The 14382-nt window shown below is 45.0% G+C and overlaps 2 protein-coding genes across 3 annotated transcripts in view; both read left to right on the top strand.

Annotated features, from left to right (window-relative positions):
- LOC135921417 (acetylcholinesterase-like) overlaps positions 1-14382 on the top strand; it is a 104723-nt gene that overhangs the window by 38729 nt on the left and 51612 nt on the right. The gene's annotated exons all lie outside the window — the stretch shown is intronic.
- Positions 14-14382, top strand: part of LOC135921416 (acetylcholinesterase-like) — a 38692-nt gene continuing 24323 nt past the window's right edge. Inside the window, exon 1 of one of the 2 annotated variants that reach the window (XM_065455771.2) lies at positions 14-2290. The gene's annotated coding sequence lies outside the window, so the exon portion shown is untranslated. Of the gene's footprint in view, positions 2291-14230; positions 14356-14382 lie in introns of those variants that run through there. The other variant, XM_065455770.1, reaches the window with a different exon arrangement.

Raw genomic sequence — 14382 nt, 5'->3', positions numbered from 1 at the left:
AAATCTAGGGCTTTTTCCTCTGACTGCATTGAATTTTCCTTTGAAGTATCCGGTACTCCAAAAAAAACCAGATTGTCGCGACGTGAGCGATCTTCCGCGTCATCAATTCGCGCGCGAAGTGTGTTCGTGTCAGGTACTACGCTCTCAATCTTGTCGTGCAATAAGCTGACATCCTGTTTCCATTCATCAAGGATGGCCGTCTGGCTTTCCACGTGCTGCAGTCTTTGATCGATGTCTGATATAGCATCTGAAACGGTTTTTTGCTGTTGTTTCAGGTCATGAATTGTCTCCGACATAGAATATTGTACAGATTCCATTCTAATAGATCTTTCATTTAGGTCCCTCACGGTTTTAAGTACTTCAGCAAGGACATCGTCCTTGGATGGGCCAGGATTGCTTTCCACGTCACCACACAGTGAAAGAAACAATGAACAGAACGGGTCACTCAAGGCTTCTGGGCACGGAAGCACGACAATGAAGCGATTACTAGATTTAAAGCAAAGAAGTGGCAGTTTGGAAATGTAACTGACCTGCAGGGTGAAAAAAGACCAGTGCGAGGCTGTCATCCTGTCGGTGCCTCCGTGCCCTCTGACTGCCCAGAGCGTGTTGCTTGGCTTTAAGCGTCCCGCTGCTGGCGCTGTCGATGCTGTCGCGGTTGCGCAGTGATGAACCGAAGATACAAATGGGGTGTCGTTCCAGATGTAGATTTGATGGCGGCTTTGATCCGGGTGAAGTGTGGCGGGAACAGGCTCAGCGAATTTGCCGGCCTCAGAACCACGAACGATAGGTTCGCCATACGAATCCAGTGGAACAGCGCACCGGAAACCGGGGTTGAAGGCAGCGAGTAACTGCAGGGTGAAAAAAGACCTGTGTGAGGCTGTCATCCTGTCGGTGCCTCCGTGCCCTCTGACTGCCCAGAGCATGTTGCTTGGCTTTAAGCGTCCCGCTGCTGGCGCTGTCGATGCTGTCGCGCTTGCGCAGTGATGAATCGAAGATACAAATGGGGTGTCGTTCCAGATGTAGATTTGATGGCGGCTTTGATCCGGGTGAAGTGTGGCGGGAACAGGCTCAGCGAATTTGCCGGCCTCAGAACCACGAACGATAGGTTCGCCATACGAATTCAGTGGAACAGCGCACCGGAAACCGGGGTTGAAGGCAGCGAGTAACTGCAGGGTGAAAAAAGACCTGTGTGAGGCTGTCATCCTGTCGGTGCCTCCGTGCCCTCTGACTGCCCAGAGCATGTTGCTTGGCTTTAAGCGTCCCGCTGCTGGCACTGTCGATGCTGTCGCGCTTGCGCAGTGATGAATCGAAGATACAAATGGGGTGTCGTTCCAGATGTAGATTTGATGGCGGCTTTGATCCGGGTGAAGTGTGGCGGGAACAGGCTCAGCGAATTTGCCGGCCTCAGAACCACGAACGATAGGTTCGCCATACGAATCCAGTGGAACAGCGCACCGGAAACCGGGGTTGAAGGCAGCGAGTAACTGCAGGGTGAAAAAAGACCTGTGTGAGGCTGTCATCCTGTCGGTGCCTCCGTGCCCTCTGACTGCCCAGAGCATGTTGCTTGGCTTTAAGCGTCCCGCTGCTGGCGCTGTCGATGCTGTCGCGCTTGCGCAGTGATGAATCGAAGATACAAATGGGGTGTCGTTCCAGATGTAGATTTGATGGCGGCTTTGATCCGGGTGAAGTGTGGCGGGAACAGGCTCAGCGAATTTGCCGGCCTCAGAACCACGAACGATAGGTTCGCCATACGAATTCAGTGGAACAGCGCACCGGAAACCGGGGTTGAAGGCAGCGAGTAACTGCAGGGTGAAAAAAGACCTGTGTGAGGCTGTCATCCTGTCGGTGCCTCCGTGCCCTCTGACTGCCCAGAGCATGTTGCTTGGCTTTAAGCGTCCCGCTGCTGGCGCTGTCGATGCTGTCGCGCTTGCGCAGTGATGAATCGAAGATACAAATGGGGTGTCGTTCCAGATGTAGATTTGATGGCGGCTTTGATCCGGGTGAAGTGTGGCGGGAACAGGCTCAGCGAATTTGCCGGCCTCAGAACCACGAACGATAGGTTCGCCATACGAATCCAGTGGAACAGCGCACCGGAAACCGGGGATGAAGGCAGCGAGTAACTGCAGGGTGAAAAAAGACCTGTGTGAGGCTGTCATCCTGTCGGTGCCTCCGTGCCCTCTCGGCATATATCAGGTCAACGGAACTTCTTTGGACCTGCTGTTGGCAAGGAATACGGTGACAGAGCACTTGTGAAAGCACGCCGGACATGGGGAACTGAGTGCTTATTAAGGTTTGATACTTCTCTTGTGATTGTCGCCGTCTAAATTGATGTATATGAAGCTGACTTTCTGGTCCCTTCGGAGTGCCCTTTTTTTTTGCCGTAACCGTGAGAACAAGTACAACAGCGAAGGATGAAAGAGCTAACGTTGAGCGGGAAATGAAAGCGTGAGTCGCCAAGCGCGGAGACCAATGATATCCGACACTTCAGTGACGTGCGTGAAAGAAACTGGTGTCATGCGGACACGCATGACACCAGTCATGACACTCCTTTCATGACACTCCTTTTGTAGTATCGTCTGCTCCCGTCAGCTCTCGGTCGCGCTTATTTCGAATGTCTAGGTTTGAGTTTGTTTTTGCACTGATGCGTGCAAAGCAAGACGTCGTGATGAAAAGCTTTTCGGAGACGGTGCACCTCATCCAATTCTGTACGACAAGACGAACCCTAAATACAAGGACGTGCAGGTAACACCCAGTAATTTATTGTTCTGGAGTTTGGTACCCGGCAATGATGCAACAGAAAAGAGCACACCAACAAGATTATAATCAGTGGCAAGGACGTCGTCATCTTCATAAGGCACGACTCTCGTTAAGAACGAAGGAAGAAGAAGGTAAACGCCGCGGGCCGACCTCTCAGCAGACGAAGGAAAAAGCAAGCGACAACTCGCACCTGAAGAGAGGAGGCGAGATTTTCATGCTGTCAGGTGACTGGCGTATCTGCTCGCAGCCAGGAGGTGCGGCCGCTATGCCGTAGCTGCGTTATTAGGCCGGCGGCGCACCGCGCGCGTTTTACCACTAGTGTGAATGGGGCTTTCCGCATCGACGATCGCTCTGGGATAGCGCCAGAATCGCTCGCGTCCTCTGTTGTCCGATGACGCAATTGGTAAGGCATGCGGAGAGCTCGTCAAAACAAAGCGCTACATGAGCGGAGGTCTGTCTGCGGCGGCTGTCACGCGCACGCTGCCTCACGCGATCTCCCGAATTGCGAGGCAGTTGCACCTAACTTCGCTCGCTTGCAACGTGCCACACGAGACAGACTGTCCGCGCTAGCCAATATATCGTGAAATGAAAACAGGTATAGAGCGGAGCACAAATTTTGCACTACGAAGTATCGTAATCGTAGGTCAATTTTTCGCCAGACTGATTCCCACAGGCAGTCGGCAGTTGTATCGCGTTGCTTGTAATTTTATCTCAAAGGCAAAGACTTCGGTGGCTCGTAGGGTCATTTGCTTGTAGATAAGCGACACGGGGAGTACTGTTAACGTGTACATCTTCAGTGTGCGAAGAGCTCTCGAATTTTCTAAACAGCTGGACATTTCCTTTCGTGTTGCGAAGCGCAAAATGAGCAGTGTAGGGAGGGATCATTTTTAGGTTTTAGATAATTATAAGAAAGCAATTGAGGAAATTAGCGCGAATCCATTCATTCAGCTGGAATATTCAGAGGCGGACATTCCTTGCGCGAGAAATCGAAATATAGTAAATTAATGCATGAAAATCCAGTAATTAACTCGTCAGATAATTAGTTTACGGTACGTATTTTAATTTACAAACTGTAGTCGGTTAGCCTACAAGGCACATTCATTATAAAGGAATTTGGAGGACAGGACGGACCTGGAGATATGCGCCATCAAACTCATGATAAGGATGCATTGTTGTTACACTTACTTTAAAAAAAAATCCCTTTAAAGCACTGAAAGAGAAAAGCGACTGGAACACCCACGAATTTCATCGCGCACTTTGGGACTCAATATTTCGAAGCTGGTGTCCTCCTGAAAACTCATTACGACTGGATACCATACACCCTACTAAGTCATCGGATACAATTCGTAGATTGCAATTTGTGCCTCAAAGTAGTCAATTAAAAGGGTAAATAGTTCATTTCCGGTATTTGGCAGAACATGTGGTTAGATATCTCGTGCAAGTAGTGTCCACCTTTAAACATTGTAGTTCGAAGAATGAAATTCTGCTATCAGCTACAGGTGACATTTAAAAATTCCGTGCAACCTAAAAGTGATGACGTGGGCAGTGATTTTCAAAATTAGGAAGTCCGTTTGGAGGATGCTGATGAGGTAATCACAACATTTAGGAATTGAAGGAGCGCGAAATGTGAGAGCAGGAAGCCTAGAGAAAATGAAAAAAAAAAACAAATAGAGCATGCACAATTGCCAAAACAACTTAATGGTGCCCTAAAAACTATTTCATCATGGTAAACAAATCGTACTAGGTGCGAGACAACGCTTCTGTGAATACCCGAGACAACTATATTATTAAATTCTATGAAGCGGAGAATACACTATACCTCGGTTAGTTGGGTCATGAAATCATACGGCTCCGTCAGAAGCTCGCCATTTAAACTTCGCATGATAACGCGTTGGAGCCCTCATACGACTATGGTCGAAAAAGTAAGTTGTGGGAATAGTTATCGAGGCTACGGATGGAACATACACACAAAATTAGCAATTTATTTTTTAAAGGTCAGCAGAAGCTTAATAGCATGAAGTGCAATCAAATACTCATTCCAGATCACATTTAAAAACGTGCAATAACAGCTTTAGAAACGTAAATTTCTTTTCCAAGCTTCAATACAATAAAATATCATTTCACCCATGTTTAGTCGTCGAAGCCAATGAAATCATTCCCCATAATGATGTTTTTAATGTTTTGAAGAACATGTCTTCTTACAAAAATAGGCAGAAACAAGGTGGTTATCCTCATTGCGTTTATTTGAATCTGGTTTCTGGCGCGCTATATTCTTTTGCGCTCAAAAATAACGCTATTACTCAACTGAGTGAAATTTGTTCGTTCATTTGAAATGGTAGAAAAACACTATGATCATATTTTTCTTTTTTCCTCTCTGAAACAACAGCCGCAATCCAAGCATAACTATAATGAAATCCGGCCTAAATATGGCGTAAATTTACTCTTTATAATATCACCAGTGCCTGTGGGATGAACTAATCCCTTCTCCGAATTACATTTCACAATGACTATACCCTTATTGCAAAGTAGGAATCTCACTGCGCCGAAATAATCATTTATTGCAGCCCTTGTTACCACGCAGAGGGATAGAGTGAACTCAGCTTCGCGCGACATCATGCCCAAATTATTACCCATTTAACTATCATTGCATTATAGAAGACCGTTATATTTCTATTGTTTATAACCTACTCCCCTTTGTAATGTATACTTCATCATGATCGCATTTGTAAAAAAAAACTAATACGTAAAGTTGAGACGTCCTTGGAGCAACCTCGGTTGATGGCTCATGCACCGAAATAAGCCCTCTCGACAACCCACGGCAATTTGCTCCTTCACTGTCCGCATAAAGGAACCCAAGGCAAAAATGCCGATAGAACTTGATGTCGACGACATCTTCAAGGTTGCTCATCGGGACAAGGAAAGCCGCCGCGTTCTTCACGCGATGTTGTGGGCTCATTCAACATCAAGCGCCCTCTGGTGCTTCCTTCTCCTCGTCGAATTACTTGCGTTCCTCCCTCTTTCTTTACACAGATGTTTGCCATGAACGCCGGCGGAGAGGATAAAGAGAAAAATGCATTGGCATTGAGTAGACATGTTCGCAACCATTCTTTTTCGAAAATATTGCTCGCGAATGAAAGGAAATCCTCAGTAGACCTGTAGAGAGTCACGAGATATGAAATCACAACATATCACAATCACTGTCACGAGATAGGAAAGTAGGTAAGTAGGTGCGTATTTTCTAAATATAACGATCAATTATGACGCATGCAATGCTACCAGAATGAAGAGAAAGCTAAAAGTTCAAGCTGTTGTCATCGCAACATCCTGCAGGAAGTTAACAGCAGCGACTCTCAGCTGTAGTAACATTGACAGTCATTTTCTGAGGATACATGTAAAAACAATTTGCATGATGCGTGCAGGCAGCTGTGCTATAACCGCATCTAAAAGCGAGCCGGACCACTTCGTAGATTACCATCGTAGAAATATAACAGCGCAATAAGGACAAAGGACAAACAGGGACAACAAGCGCGCTGACTCACGATTAAAATTTTTGTTACGCTGAAAGAATTATACACACGAGCATAAGACTCTTGATGAAAGAGAAATATACAATGTGTATCACAAAATTATGAAGGTCATGTATTCAGCAAACCAATGCGCTGTTTCAAAATAACAATCAAATAACCGACTCAGCTTTTGAGGCATACCCAGAGCGTAAACATCCTGCCTTATGTGCAAGCCAAGCCCACGTGCCCCCCCCCCTCCCTCAATCACCCTGCAAAACACAGAAGCAGAATTCATGAGTGGAACAACTTCTTCATGTAACTCGCATATCTGGCATGCATTACGTACCTTTATGTGGGTTGCTGTGAATCCTATCAGTGGCATAAACTATTCATTTTTGTTCAAGCTCCGGGCTGTCTGATTCTTGTATTTCGTTTTTTTTTTTGGGGGGGGGAGGGCTGTTTGATTTAGAAGCCTTTTTTAGAAATACGCCAAAAGCAGCACCTAGAAGCTCAATAATGGTCTTTCATAGGCAATGGCGGGGATCATCGCTTCTCAATGGTACATCCGTCACCACTGTTGCTATGAAAACAGCCATACTCGCAGCCTGGCTGTTTTAGGCTTGTAGCGCAGCTCGGAAGAGCAAAGAAGGAATGAGGTAGGGGTAATCAAAGGGAACGGAAAACAGAGTGAGCGCTAACTTCCAACTGACAGTTTATTTCGTGACACAAGACTACTTCGGCAAACCATATGACATCAGGAGATAACAAAGAAATGAAGCAACAAAACTGATAGTACCCAAGTGGTAACATCGAACTTCGAAGCTGAAGGGAACTCAAACGTACATTTCGGAAGACTTCTCACCTAGGCTAAGAACAATTAGAAAGCTGCTCTGGGCTACTGCTAAAGATAAGGCGCCTGAGGATAAAGTGTACCTTAAGTATGATAAATTAGTCATTAACAAAGAGGTCTACGCGTGGGACGAAAAGAAAAATCAAAGGTTTAGAGTACCTGAAGCTGCTTCACGCGGTATTGATCACAGTTATGAGAGCGGTGTAACGCAAGCCTCACAACCGGGGAAAAATGCAGGTCGTCCGCGAAGGAAACGCGCCAATGCTTCTAGTACTTGACAAGCCACAGGTTCAGAATCACTGTCTTTTTTTTACGCACATGGTTCTTCGAATCAAGCGAAGCATAAACCACCATCGATTAATATTAATGCCGGTAGTTGTCGTGACGTCAAGACGACCCCATCGCCAGATACGTGCCAGTTACGTGTGATATCCCTGAATGCTAGAAGCATTGTAAACAAAATATATAGCCTTGAAGTTCTGCTCATTTCTTACGATCCTCACCTACTGGTGATTTCCGAGACATGGTTACATAGCGGTATCCTTGATGAAGAAATTGTGCCACCGGACTACGTCATATACAGACGCGATCGCGGCTCACGTGGTGGAGGCGTTGCTGTGATTGCGAAACGTGCAGTAAGCGTAACGCTGCTTGAACAAATTGATCAGCATGAAAGTTTGTTGTTGCACGTTACTGCGCATGGTCTCACTTTTCTTCTTTGTGCTGTGTATCGTGCCCCTGATGCAGCGGATTCTTTCATGTATAGTTTATTTGACCGCTTACTGCCTTACCAAAACAGGAACTTAATTATTACCGGTGATTTTAATTTCCCTGCTATTGATTGGGATAAACCGTATTATGGCCTGTCTGCCTCATGTGATATTATTCTTGATCTGATGTTTTCTTTAAACCTTAAGCAAACCGTTCATGCATACACCAGAGAGACATCTGTCTTAGACCTTTTCTTTGTTAGTCAAACCTTTTTTGATGGAGTGCTTAGTGTTGAAGCTGGAATCTCGGACCATCGTCTCTTGTTCTTCTGTTGTGTTTCGTCAGTTGTTGCCGGGAAGCGACCGATTAAAATGATCAAGGACTACGCACGCGCTGACGATAACGCAATCATCGACTCTTTACAATCACAGTTAGATAACCCTAGCAGCGATGACCTTCATAGTTTATGGCAGCACTTTAAGAATACAGTACAGTATACTATAGAACATTTTGTTCCCCTTAGAAAGGTTTGTATTAATCGCCGCAATCCTTGGATAAGTCGCGAAATTATTCAAATGAAACGTAAAGTAAGGCGCTGTAGGAAGAAAAAATTACCTTGTCCGCAACACTTCCAGGTTCTAAAAGAGGAACTTGCCTATAAGTTAAAACTAGCAAAGTCACGTTATTTTGACACGACGCTCCCCGAATTTATCAGAAGTGATCCCCAAAAATTTTGGAATTTCCTAGGTCACAGGGCTGACCACTTGACCAAAATTCAAGTTAATAACAGCGTTGTAACCGACTCCGCGATCATAGCGCAAAGTTTTAACTCGTATTTTCAAAGCGTGTTCCTTATGGAACGGGCAACCACAGCAAGAATTCCAGTTGAAGATCCTGGTGACGTACCAACTATCTCTGTGAACGGTGTTGTGTGTATGCTGCGTAAACTCGCAGATAAAAAATCCGCGGGTCCCGATGGGGTTCCAAATGCCTTTTTGAAGCGTTTTGCAGCACAGGTATCTGTTTTCTTAACGAGGATCTTTCAAGTCTCGTTACTATCGGGAGATGTACCGGAGGACTGGAGGATGGCCCGCGTTGTGCCAATTCTAAAAAAAGGGGACAAGCTAACCATTTCTAATTATCGACCAATCTCAATCACTTCCTCTTGTTGCAAGCTGCTTGAACACATAGTATCGGGTTATCTTAACTCTTATCTTGCTGAAAATAACATTTTATCACCTGCACAACATGGCTTTCGGAAAGAAATGTCCACTGTGACACAGTTAGTTACAACATTTCATGATTTTTCTGTTGTGCTTGATAAATCGGGGCAGATTGATGTACTTATTTTAGATTTCCGCAAGGCATTTGACACAGTTCCCCACAGTAAACTTATTTATAAACTGGAAAGTATTGGCGTCCCTACTTACCTTGTTAATTGGATTAATGCTTATTTAAAACACAGGACACAGTACGTAGAGGTTAATGGTTGTAAATCTGAAGTGCTTCCAGTTACGTCAGGTGTACCCCAAGGAAGTGTTTTAGGCCCACTGCTATTCTTAATTTATATTAATGATTTGCCGGCTGCTATTTCCGAAAATGTCTCTGTCAAGCTTTTTGCAGATGACTGCATTCTTTTCAAGAGCATAAACGAGCGTAATGATCATTACCTCTTACAAAACTCACTATTAGCTGTTCATCAATGGTGCCTTAAATGGAATATGCAACTTAACCTAGATAAAACTGTCCTCTTGCGAATTTCGCGCAAAAAACAGGTTTCTCCTTTCTCTTACAGCCTTCTAAATCATTCTACTATGGAGGTCACACATCATAAATACTTAGGGGTTACAATAACAAACGATTTAACTTGGTCTGAGCATATTTCAGACATTTGTTCCTCATCATTTTCCAAGCTGTGCTTTCTGAGGCGGAAGCTTAGAGGCGCTCCAAGTAAGCTTAAACGTCTCGCATACATAACATTCATCAGACCAAAATTAGAGTACGCGTCGGTCTTATGGGACCCGTTCATAAAGAAGGACATTTACCAGCTTGAGATGGTGCAAAGGAAAGCGATTAGGTTTATTTATAACAAGTACAGAAGGCTTGATTCACCTACGACACTAATGAAAACAAATAACATCCAACTACTTCAAGTACGTAGGAAAATGTCCCGTTTGTTGTTTTTGCATAACCTTTTAGCACATAAACTAAACATTTCGCATCCCACAGAACTTAAACAGTTATCGTCTAGACGAACACACCACACAGGAAGTCATTTACTGGAACCAATTTTTGCAAGAACTGAAACATTCAAACACAGTTTTTTTCCGAGGACCGTTTCCGACTGGAACTGTCTTCCAGGGGCCATCTTCCAGTCCGCTAATTTTGTTAAAGCTCTAGAAGAGCATTTGTTTGAGTGAATGAGAGCTGCATATGTGCGAAAGCATATATAAATGAATATGTACATGTGTATACATGTTTTTCTGCTTGTCTGTTAGCGGCAATCTGTTAAACTGCCGTTCTTTCTTTTTATTTTTTGATGTTCCAGTGTATTTACATGCCTTGTATAGCCCCTCCTGCATGGGCCATAACTGTTGGCCTGCAGTATTCTGAAAAAAAAAAATATTCAGACAGCCTGTGGCTGCAGTCGGAGATACGCCAATTCATTGTTTGATAATGATAATGAAGGTGAGCTTACACATGCATGGCCCAGACCAATGATAGCCTTTGCTTCGATGATTTCTCTTGTGAGCTGATTACGACTGCGACCAAGAATGACGCATTCCTCTAAGACAGGTTCGCAACCACACGTTTTGCAGTGCTGCGCAAGAAACCCCCCAGCTGTAATACAATTCTTGGCATTGTAACGATGTTCGCGCAGCCTGTCATTCAGACATCGGCCAGTCTGACCAACGTAACGTTTTCCGCACTTGAGTGGAAAGCAATAAACGACACAATGTGTGCAATTAACAAACTTATTTTTGTGGTTCTTGTCACAGGAAAGAGGAGCTACCTTATTGGGATTAGTGAGTTTGCAAATCCTCATTAGCTTGTTAGGGGCAGAAAACACTACACGAACATTCGCTCGCTGGGCGATTTTCTTAAGATTATGCGAGACGGTGTGAATATAAGGGATTACGCTTGTCCTACCCCTAGTAGTTACAGGATTATCTGCGTGCTGGTTGTCTTTTCTACGCTCTCTTAGAATTCGTTCTGCTATTGACACTTGTAGGGACACGGGATAACCAGCCTGCGAAAGCCGATCGCACTGAGAGGCAAAGCTAGACGAAACAGTATGGTGGCACGACTTTTTCAAAGCATTATTAAGGCAAAGGTTAACAATGCCTCTCTTGATCAACTTGGAATGGGCAGAATGAAACGGAAGAAGTGGTTTGTTAGCACGAGGTTCATAGGACCAACACGTATGAATATCCGAACAAGCTAAGCGCAAATACAAAAACCGGATCTCATGATCCTGTGGGAGCTCGTAGGTAACGTCAAGGGGCGCTAGGCATTCTTGGACTATTGGCACTACCGAGGCAACCTCAGTCTCAAGGTCAGCCGGAGAACACTGAACACAAAACAAAAAATCGTCCACGTAACGAAATATTTTAAAAATATTTTTTTTTATTTGTCATCTACGTTCATTACATGGAATGACACCATCTATTTGCAGAAAAACGGAGTGTGCATTGGTTCGTGCATTGCCCCGCTCCTCAGTGATTTATTTTTAGCTCGCCTAGACGTCACCATGGCAGTCAACCTTTGTCAGACTAACATTTTTAAAATATTTCGTTACGTGGACGATTTTTTGTTTTGTGTTCAGTGTTCTCCGGCTGACCTTGAGACTGAGGTTGCCTCGGTAGTGCCAATAGTCCAAGAATGCCTAGCGTCCCTTGACGTTACCTACGAGCTCCCACAGGATCATGAGATCCGGTTTTTGGATTTGCACTTAGCTTGTTCGGATATTCATACGTGTTGGTCCTATGAACCTCGTGCTAACAAACCACTTCTTCCGTTTCATTCTGCCCATTCCAAGTTGATCAAGAGAGGCATTGTTAACCTTTGCCTTAATAATGCTTTGAAAAAGTCGTGCCACCATACTGTTTCGTCTAGCTTTGCCTCTCAGTGCGATCGGCTTTCGCAGGCTGGTTATCCCGTGTCCCTACAAGTGTCAATAGCAGAACGAATTCTAAGAGAGCGTAGAAAAGACAACCAGCACGCAGATAATCCTGTAACTACTAGGGGTAGGACAAGCGTAATCCCTTATATTCACACCGTCTCGCATAATCTTAAGAAAATCGCCCAGCGAGCGAATGTTCGTGTAGTGTTTTCTGCCCCTAACAAGCTAATGAGGATTTGCAAACTCACTAATCCCAATAAGGTAGCTCCTCTTTCCTGTGACAAGAACCACAAAAATAAGTTTGTTAATTGCACACATTGTGTCGTTTATTGCTTTCCACTCAAGTGCGGAAAACGTTACGTTGGTCAGACTCGCCGATGTCTGAATGACAGGCTGCGCGAACATCGTTACAATGCCAAGAATTGTATTACAGCTGGGGGGTTTCTTGCGCAGCACTGCAAAACGTGTGGTTGCGAACCTGTCTTAGAGGAATGCGTCATTCTTGGTCGCAGTCGTAATCAGCTCACAAGAGAAATCATCGAAGCACAGGCTCTCATTGGTCTGGGCCATGCATGTGTAAGCTCACCTTCATTATCATTATCAAACAATGAATTGGCGTATCTCCGACTGCAGCCACAGGCTGTCTGAATATGTTACCACTTGGTTACTATCAGTTTTGTTGCTTCATTTCTTTGTTATCTCCTGATGTCATATGGTTTGCCGAAGTAGTCTTGTGTCACGAAATAAACTGTCAGTTGGAAGTTAGCGCTCACTCTGTTTTCCGTTCCCTTTGATTACCCCTACCTCATTCCTTCTTTGCTCTTCCGAGCTGAGCTACAAGCCTAAAACAGTCATGACATACCAACTCGCCCAAACTGCCACGCTTTCGCAGCCTGGATATAGAGGTAAATAGCTGCTGGATGCAATGCATCTCTAAGCATTGCAGCTGTGACAACTCTGCAGTAGTTTCACTCATTTTCAACGTTGTTTTAACTTGTATAGAAGCAGCTGCTATAGAAGATTATGACGCAAAATCAACGCCTGATGTTTTGCCGCGTGGATGCTGCGTGGACCATCATTTCAGCAAAAATCATTCTGAACCACGCATGCTCTACCATGCGGGCCCTCCATGCAGTGTAAAGAAGTTACTGAACTAATTGACTTCCTCAAAGTACAATAGATCAGAAAAATTGTACAGTAGAACTATAGCACAAGCTACAGGCAAAAGAGCGTCGGATTGTAACTTGAATATACGAGAAAAAGATCATTCTTTTACACAAAAACTCAAACGCAGTCCCATTTGCCAGTGTTTCTGAAATTAATAGAACGGCCATGGCCTTCGACATTTGGTTGCGCCTACGCGCGCAAAATCTCAAAGGCCATAAAGAGACGCGCCCGGCGCCTTGCAACAGCTCCAGAAGTAGGCAAACGACAATCAATGACGTGTGCACGAACAAAGTTCACAATGGGGGTTCAAAATTTTGCTTATGGGAATTCGTCATGGATGTTTCTTTTATTTTGTTTTTCGTTGTTTTTTATTTTAACATAGGCAGGACATTAGGCAATGTAACAACAAAAGTGATGGATGGATGGATGGACGCACATTGCATCCATCCATCCATCCATCCATCCATCGCGGCCCACGCAAGAGGCCGCGTTTCTACCAGAAACTCGCCTTCGTGCATAGCGTTCGCCGTCAACTTTTCCCGGTAAACGTTACGGTTACATAAGCTGGAGTTGCCGGGAAGCTTGAAAAGCAGCCTGGGATCTTCGAATTCTATCGGAGTTCTACTTTTAAAGGCGAAGTTTAAGCGACTTCCAATTTTTTTTAATGCCTACTTCAACACGAGAGTAAGTACGCGGGTTTTCTAAACTTCTACAATTCCCCGAGATCGCTAATTTTCGAGAACGAGGCAAGTGAACGGAGTATAGGTGCGCACGGGCAGCATAAGAGCTCAACCTATATAGTCGAATTCGAGTTTGCCAGATGGACTAAGCTCCGTGAAGTACGATTCAACTTTTGTTAATCAGGTATAAGCTATATGTCCTGATTTCTCGAAGTAACATTTGTTTTTTCTTACCCATGACGCACAAGCGAGCACGTTCGTGAATGTACACGCGTTTCATCAAGAGGGGCGGAGCATCGCCGTCGAAATGATACCCGTGACCCTGGCACGAGCAGGCACCCTCGACGGCGTTGGGCATTACAGCCCTTTCTCTAATTCACTCGACGCTCTCCCGTCGCACGCGAGCTTTCCTCTTCGAGCCAGCGATGGTGCGTCTTGTTGAAACACACCCAGTGTCGCAGGAATCCGGCCTACCATAAGCGCATCGTCGATTGTGCTTGTCTGGAGTTGTGTTGTTCTGGATAGCCACTGGGGGTCCCGGAGTCGATATTAGAGGACGAGGTAAGTGCCGCCGAACATGCATGTGTA

The sequence above is a fragment of the Dermacentor albipictus genome, chromosome 10 (genome assembly GCF_038994185.2).
Source record: "Dermacentor albipictus isolate Rhodes 1998 colony chromosome 10, USDA_Dalb.pri_finalv2, whole genome shotgun sequence".
Classification (NCBI taxonomy): Eukaryota; Metazoa; Arthropoda; class Arachnida; order Ixodida; family Ixodidae; genus Dermacentor; species Dermacentor albipictus.
The sequence above is the reverse complement of the archived record's forward strand: the minus strand, read 5'-3'. Positions and strand labels throughout refer to the sequence as shown.